The sequence below is a fragment of the Elaeis guineensis genome, chromosome 10 (genome assembly GCF_000442705.2).
Source record: "Elaeis guineensis isolate ETL-2024a chromosome 10, EG11, whole genome shotgun sequence".
Lineage (NCBI taxonomy): Eukaryota > Viridiplantae > Streptophyta > Magnoliopsida > Arecales > Arecaceae > Elaeis > Elaeis guineensis.
The window spans coordinates 43,501,866-43,511,317 of NC_026002.2; positions in this window are offsets into that span (position 1 = coordinate 43,501,866).

Consider the following 9,452-nt stretch of genomic DNA (forward strand, 5'->3'; position numbering starts at 1 on the left):
TCTGAATACGGGATATCTAAGTTTCAATCTCGATGAAGATCGAAACTTGAACGAGAATCTACAACTCAATGTAATTTAAGTACCAGCTTTGAACGTACATTCGAAGATGAATTTCTAATTTATCAAACAAGAATAACTTCGTATTGAAATTTCTTCATCAGAAATTTCAATAAAGTTTTCTGTAAAATAAAAATATTTTTTTATTTATAATTTCAACAGATACAAAATAGCACATAAAATAATTTAATTGTAACAAATAAAGCAATGTGCATTATGTTAGTGAAAAAATAATTAGTCAAATAATTAAATAATTTCAACAGTAACACTAAAAAATAATATGCAATAATTATAATAATTTCAGTCCGGCCCGACCAGGCCCAACCCGAAACCGACCCGACCCGACCCCGACCCGTCTCGACCCCGACCAGTCCTAACCCCACCCGACCTGCTGAACCACCCCGGACCCATCCCCGAAGGCCCTGGCCCGACCCAGAACCGACCTGACCCGGACCCGACCCTGGCCCGACTCGAAATCGACCCAGCTCGAACCCGACCTGACCCGACCCGGCTCGGCCCGGCCCCAACTTGACCTGCCCCATCCCGGCCCCATCCCCGGACCCTTCCCCGAAGGCCCCTGCCCGATCTGGAACTGACCTGGCCCAAACCCCACCAGACCCGACCCACCCCAGCCCGGCCTGGATCGGAACCGTCCCGACTTGACCCACCTCGGCTCCACCCGACCCGTCCCAGCCCGACCCACACCAACCCGGCCCAGCCCAGCCCGACCTGAAAATGACCAGGCCCAACCCGGCCCCATCACAGACCCGGCCCGGCCTAGTCACAACCTGGCCCGACCCAGCCCGACCTGAAAATGACCAGGCCCGACCCAACCCTGTCACGAACCCGACCCAGCCCAGTCACGAACCCAACTCAGCCCGACCCAGCCCGGACCCGACTCGGTCCGGCCCCCCAGGCCCGCATCTCTGGCCCACCGGCACCGGACCGCCGTCCCCATCCCCGGTCCCAACCCGCCCTCCCCGTCCCTTGCCCCGGCCTGTCAGACCCGGCCCGCAGGCCCCGCAGCCCGAGCCAGCAGGCCCTGCGGCCTGCGCCTGCAGGCCCAGCGGCCCCTGCCCGCAAGCCTTGTGGCCCCAAACCGCCATCCCCAACCTCGGCTCACCGTCCCCATTTCTAGCCCCAGCCCGTCGGACCCATCCCAAGCCCCGAGCTGCCAGACCCAGCCCGCAGGCCCCACGGCCCCAGCCTGCAAGCCCCATGGGCCCAGCCCACCATCTTCGACCCAAGCGCACCATCCTTGGCCCCGACTCATCAGCCCCGACCCACCAGCCCCGTCACTGTCCTCGGCCCGAACCCCCCCCAAAAAAAAGTAATAAAACTCACCTCGACGGCAGCGTTGGCGACGGCTTTGCAGATGGCGACGGCGATGGTGGAGCGAACGGCGATGGCGGTCGGGCAAAGGGAGAGACACGAGACGTCGGGGGGGAGTGCCAGAGAATGCTGAGTGAGGGCGGGGTGGGCAATGAGGAAGAAAATGGGTTTCAGATGGGATATGACGAGATTCGGGGTATTAGCGATAAAAATTTTCATCGCTAATAATTAATTTTCATCACCAATAATTTAAATGAAAAAATAAATTTATGGTCAAAACCAAATTTTTCATCGCTAATAAGTTTATTAGCGATGAAAAATTTTTCATCGCTAATAGTTCCTGCCAAAAAAAAAATCGCTAGAAAAAATTTTTCCCACCAAAAATTATTATTTACGATGAAAATATAGGATTTCGTCGCTAATAGTCCCTGCCAAAAAATTTTTGATAAAAAAGTTTTATTTACGATGATTATTTTCATCGCTAATTATGTTATTAGCATTGAAACTTATCTTCCATCGCTAATAATTACTAAAAAAAAAATCTCATTTATAAGTTTTTTATAAGTAATTATATGATACTCACATGATAAATTTTTTTTAGATCCAACTAACAAGATAGACGGCAGGACCACATTGATTCACTGAAAGCGAGTTCAAAGATTTGACTGCAAACTTTTTAACTCAGGGCTCCATGTGAAAAATGATGATGTTTGAGAGGTCAAAAAAGTACTTTGCTTCTTTCTTCTCTGATGTTGTTGTTTTAGGAAGTATGTGACCAAGTTCGTCTGGCCCTCTTTCATGGCCCACATGATTGGGACCATATCTATCTTTAAATTTTCATAGAATGTTAATACTTCTGTAGCCTGTTTCCCAGGTATCACATATTTTGTCCTACTTATTTAGATTTTATAAAACTCATATTATATTTAGGTTTAATGAGAACTACATAAAAAATGAGCTAAATTTAGGCCTGATCCTATCTAAGAGACTCAATGGAGCCATCGGCAAATAGAACCAGGCCTCTTTAGCACCAGAGCCCAGATATGGGGTGCAAAATTTTCCCTTGATCTACTACCATGTCACCCTTTTTTTTATTTATTTATTAACTAACATAGATGAAAGACCAACCAAAATTGGGTAGAAGCATGATTCAAACTAGGGGAAAAATGGGTCAAATTGTGTTTGGTTTACATGCAGGTTGAAGTAGGTTCGACCCATACCCCACATATACTTTTTTTTCATCCATATTAGCTCATCAACCTTTCTAAATTTTTATTCATTACTTATGTGTATAACTAAGAAATAAAACAAAATGAGATTTTCAAAGATCACAAGCAACAAAATCAAGATTTTTCTTTAAATATATCATTATAAATATAATAAACATAAAATTTAGTATATATGATAATTATGAACTAACTAATGATAAAACTAGATAAAATGTTGTCACATATTCTAAAATATCTTGGCCTACTCTATCCATCAATCTTGTAATTTTTAAATTTAATATTTATTATTTTTTATAAGTTATTTATAATTTTTTTTATGATAAAAATTTTTATTATTTTTTTTTCAAATTATATCTAGCATTTTAAGTATGGTTTTAATAATTTTTTTATATTACTACAAATTCATCTTAATATTTTACATACTTTTATTTTACACATATTATTTTTTAAAACTATCTTATATTTTTTATAAATATAAAAAAATTACTATAATATACATCCTTCAATAGAAAAGTTTTTTTTAAATTTTCAAAATTTTTAAAGCATTAGTGATGAAATTTTTTGTCATTAAAAACTATTTTAATGACAAAAAATTCTTTTACCATCGCTAATAGTTTAGTTTTTGAAATTTAAATTTTTTATTTTTTAAATATTTATGATGAAAGTTATACGTCGTAAATAAGTAACAATTTTATGATAGTAATTCAATTTATCATCATAAATAGTTAATTATTTATGATAAATAAGTTCCATCATAAATTATCTTTTATTTTTAAGTTTTTAAAATATATTTATTTATGATGGAATATACATTTTTGTCATAAATAAATAATATTAGCGATGAAATGTATTTCATCATAAATATTCTATAATTTTTAAATTTTTAGTTTTTCTAATTATTTATGAAAAAATTGCTTATTGGTGACAAAAATTTTTCCTAAGTTGCAAATATCTTACTTTTTGAATTTTTAAATTTTTTTCATTTCTCAGGTATTAGCGATGAAAAATTTCATCGTAAATGGTTGATAATTTGTGATAGAAAATAAACTTTCCATCGCAAATATTTTAATTATTTATGATGTTATTTTTTTCATCACAAATAATCTATATATTTAAATTTTTAAATTATCTAACTTTTTAAAGTATTAACAATGAAAATTTTCATCATTAATAATTATTATTTATGACACAACATGTATTTTTATCATAAATAATTAAATTATTTATGACTGAGACTTACATCATAAATAATCAAAAATATTTAATTTTTTTTTCTTCAAATATTAGTGATAAAAATTTTTAATCATAAATAAGAATAATTGATGACGAAATCAAACTTTTCATCGTAAAAAATTTAACTATTACTGATGAAAGATTTATCATCGCTAATATTTGAATATTTATAATTTAAAATTTTTTTATTTATGATAAAAATAGTCATCAGAAATAAGCTCTTTATTATGATAAAACTCTTTTTTCATCGCTAATATTTTTTATTTACGATGAAAATTTATAATCATCGTAAATATTTTTTTATTATCGATGAAATTTTTTTTGCATCATTGATATGATTATTTATAATATTAATATTTTTTATCATAAATAAATTCATCGCTAAAACTCTCTTTCCTTGTAGTGTGAATTTTTGTTTTAATTTTTTCTTTCTCAGGATTAATTTCTTCTAGAGAGTTGTTTTCTTCTAGATGATTCCTTTTCTAAATTTTATTTTTCAAAAATTCTAAATCTTTTACAAAATGTTGCATTTTAGTGTTTTCAGAATTTTGAAGTATATCTACTTGTAAGTTTTGAGGATGAATTGTAGTTTCATATTCTCTTTTCTGATTTTCATATTTTGAGTTTTCTAAAGATGGTTGGGCCTGAGATGTGTCTAGATTTTTAGAATGAGTTGTAGTCTCCGATGACTTTATTTCCTTAGTATCTTGATGAGTTATATCTTCTATTTTAGAAGGAGAATCTTTAGGTTGAGAATCATTATCTTTTTGTAGACATGGACAAAGATATTCAATAACTCTTTTGCCTTTCTCCCAATATATTGATATTTTCTTATTTATACAATTACATTCATTACCCTTTTTTATAACTTCAGAGCTATATTTGTTTTGAGGTTTTAATCTTAAATTTGGCATATTTATTTCAATTTTAAAAATTGGTTTATTGCTAGTTCTAGGTTTTATTCTAAATTGACATAAATTATCATATTTCTCAAACCAATCAAAGAATTTGATATGGATTTTGTTTGATTTCATAAAGGCATAATATTTAGATTGAATGTCTACGGTTTGAGTTATGTTATAGGTTTTAAGAAATTGTTGTCTCTTAAGTTTATTATAATCAGCAAAGAAGTCTTCATTAAATAATTCTTTATATTCAAGGTTATCTTTATTAGAGTAGGATGAAGATTTTCTTTGGAGATCTGACCGTTTGGGTTCAATTTTGGGGATAGACCTAGGACTCATTGTATATGGATGGTATTGAGGATAATAGTTTTAAGGTTGATTATCATCTTCATTATCAGATTGAAGGGATTGAATGTCATCTTGTTCATCGTCTGAATAGCCTAAAATATCTTCTAGATACAAATCCATCTTTTGTTAGGAAAATGACCAAGGGTTCTAAGGTTAAGAAAGACTCAAGGAGAATGACAGAAAAGTCTTATTTCTATAAGGAAGATAATTAGGAGTTCTTAGGAATGACTAAGGTATGTTAGTTTATTTATAAGGAATATTACTGCCTAAGAAAAGGTTAGACTCCTATAGGTTAGATACCAAGCTACCTTAGTAGTCTAGATATTAAAGAATAAAATTCCTAAACTCTATATGGTTAGTGTTTAAAGAATAAAAGAATGAAAGAATAAGATTGATTCCTGATTACTTATATACAGTTATACTATAAGGAATGGAAGGAAAAGAATATAGAAAGGAATGAAAGAATCAAAGAATAATATTCCTAACTACTTATAGTCAGAAATTATGCTATAAAAAATGTATCAAAAGAATAAGAATAAAAAAAAAGAATGAAAGAATAATTAATAAAAGAAGAAACTTAATACCTAAGCGAATATCTAATGAAAGGAGATAAAAGAAGAGAATACTTAATACTTATATGTTAGACTCTCTATAAGATGTTAGATTCTTTAAAGGATCCTTGCTACCACTTTATGATAACAATTTCAAGGATGAAAAGAATTAGTAAAAGAAGATCAAGAAAAGATACTTATCTTAGGAGACTTAACAGTATGATTAAAATAAGCAGTCAAGAAAAGATACCTATCTTAGGAGATTTAACAGTATTATTAAGGTAAGAGGTCCTTTCCTTAGGAGACTTCACACAACAGGATCTGAAATAGTACCTACCTTAGGAGACTTAACATAGGAGGATCTGAAATGGATACCCAACTTAAGTGCCAAAGGTAGTCTTCTCTACAGTCTTTACTGCTTGCATCTGTAGCGGCTCTCTCAGGCTTATGTCGACAATAGCATGTCCTAAAGCAATCCTACATTCAAAGGTACACCCGAATCTCTGTCAGTTATACAATCTGTCAGTCGTACAACTCCTGTGCTCCTCAGATCAAGTTTAGAATACTACCAATCATACAACCACTATACTCCTCGGATCAAGCTAAAGGTTCTAACCAAAATTCTACTGCTCCTCAGACCAAGCCTAGGTGTTTTGATTGATGCCCTTATTGCTCATCAACCCTTATTCTTACCAAAATACCTAACTTGTCCCTCCCTGGACCAAGCTTAGGGTTCTGATACTGCTCCATAGGCTAAGTCTAAGCATTTAGATTGAGGCCCCTACTGCTCCTCAAACTTTGATCTCTCTAAACTACTTCTCCCTCTCCAAGCTCTGTTATCAACACTTAGCACAAGAAGGATCTAAATTATACTATTTCTCCCTCCCCAAGCTCTGATACCAATGGAGGGAAGTGGTGGCACAAGGCTCTAGGTAACAAAGTCCAAAGGCTCTGATACCATAGACCGCTCTAGATCGTCTTAGAGGGAGCTTCCCGATTAAGGAAAGAACCATAGTATTTCTAACCAATATGATGTATATGATGGAATCTAAGAGTAAGATCTTACTCACTCAGAGAGTGAGGTCCGCCAAGACACTACTAACAGATCACAAATTAATTTTATCCTATGGTTTAATCCTTAATTTAATCTAGGGTTTGAATGATAGGACCTATAAGTAGGATCTTGCTCACTTAGAAAGTGAGGCCTGCCAAGACACTACTAACGGATCATAAATTTATTCTAACCTAGGATATCTAATCCTAATCTTAAGGTTTATGTACTGAAATCTATAAGTAATATCTTACTTACTCTAAGATAACAAAAAGTAAGATCCGTCAAGATACCATTAACAAATTATAGATTAACTATGAACTATAAACTAATACCATCAAAGACTAAGGCACAAGTGTGTAAACCTTCACAGCCACAAGTCTCCTATGATACAGATATAGCACAAAGTTCAGTAAAATCAAACTACCTATCTAAGCTATCTATACCTATACTAGACTATCTATATTTATACTATTTATACTAGATCTATACTATTTAGTCTATCAGGACCTTACTAGGTAAGACTATAACTAAGGCTTATGCTACAACTACTTTAAGCTTACCTGGACTTATCTAACCTAGGACTCTCTAAGGCACTATACTAAGACTCACTAAGGGTTGTATAACTACCTAATTATCTAATCTTAGACACACTACTGAACTGGGTGGACACACTATTGGGTAGACACTGGACTATAGGACTTCTAAGGGTAAGCTCTATAGAGTAAACTCTAAGGTTATAAGTTAGTCCTAGACACTGGGTTGGACTATACTAACACCTAAGGTCAGACTCCATGGTGATCCTATCCTATGGGTAAAATTAAGGTTGGATCTAAGGTTGGACTGGTAGAACCTAAGGTTGGTCTCTAAAGTTAGACACTATGGGACAACACTATGGGTGAACCTAGGATGAACCTATGGGCTGGACACTAAGGCTGAACTCAGGTTGGATATGGTTGGACCCCTAGGGATGGACACTAGTATGGTTGGGTACCTAATACTAGACACAGGTTGGATCTTAAGGTTGTACGATGCCTAAAGCTGGTCTAATACTATTGGTGAACATGATGGAGACTACAAAGTGGACTTTATAGAATGTCCTTAAGGTTGCCTATGGCTTAAGGAACCTAAAGGTTTCCTATGGTCACACTACGGGTGATACTAAGGTTACCTATGGGTGATTTTCTAAGGTTAGGCTAAGGTTTCCTGTGGGAACCTATAGGTTTCCTAATAGTTTTCTAAGGTTAACCTATGGGTCTCCTATGTTATAGTATAGATAACTATGGGTTAGACCTAAGGTTACTACTACTAGTTAGTGGTTACCTACGGTGACTTACTAATTAAGTTACCTATAGGTTAGTTATTTTTTTGATTTTTAATTTTTTATTTTTTATGTGTTTTTTAGTAAAGTTTAATTTGTGTTAAACATTACTTGTCCTATGTTAACTATATATAAGTTACCTACTTACTATAATCTTTTATAATTTTTTATTATTATTATTTTTTAAATAGTATGCAAATAGTACTGCAATAGTTTTTAAATAGTATTTTTGAAATAATATTTTAAAATGATGCAAGCGAATGATGAAAGGAGGAATATGCAACTTGCAAATAGTATATCAACTATGCAAATAGTATTTTTGAGAAATAGTAATTCCGTAGAAATAGTTATGAATAGTAACTATATGCAGGATGCATGCAACGATGAAGAAGATAAAACTTAAGAAAAGTAAACACTATATAAACAGTATTTAAAGCAGTATTTAAATAAAGTAACACAAAGAAATAAATAAAAAAATAAAGAAATGAAGTAACTAAGACTTCATTAAAATAAACTCATGTATGGATATGTACATATGAAGAACACAAAGGAACAAACTTACAAGATGAAGAAATAAGAAAATAGTATATACAGAGGATGGAGATAGCTTGTAGGAGCTTGCTTCTCTCCGACTACAGAACTCTGAAAGCACACCTTTGTATAGGACTTAAGAACAAACAGAACAAGAACAAAGGGCTGCACAAGACTCAAGGGAAGAAACTATACAAGGATACAAGACAGGAGGAAGAAGAAGACTATTTAGTGGAACACTCCCTCACCAGCTTGTAACTTCTGCTTGGCATATGATCTTCAATAAGCTCATCAGGAAAGCCACTGGCTCTTAGGATTGCTCGTGAAGCTTGTCCAGAATTTGTCCTTCAATGCTGGCATCTGGGTCTTCTTATAGAAGCTTGGGTGGTCATCTTGCTTTAAGGCGAAGCAACTTGAAGCTAACATAACTTGGCTATGAGTCATCTGATGAAGTAACTTTGGCGAAAAATCAACTGTGTTGATGAAGTGGCAACTTTGTCGGTGGCTTGCTGATGAAGAAATAACTTTTGTTGGTAAATCATCTGGCTGGCGATTTTTGATGAAGCATCTCCTTGATTGCTTGGTGCTGAAGCTACTTTTCAGGAAAAGTAGCTAAGCTTATCTTTATGTTGGAAAACTTTTTTTTTTATTATTTATCTATGGATGTCACTTGATGATGGTGAGTAGATAGTATCTGTCTAGATGTGCTGTCTTTTGGATATTGGAGTCCTTGGACTGGATGATGGGCTGGTGCTGGATATTGAAGTGTTGGTTTGCTTTAGCTGCTGTGGTGGTGGTGTGCTTCTTCTATATCCTGGCCTGTCTCTATACACATCTTCAAATCCAAGAGGGATTAAGGGGATAAGTAATGAGATTTTTGAATGTTGGTCATCT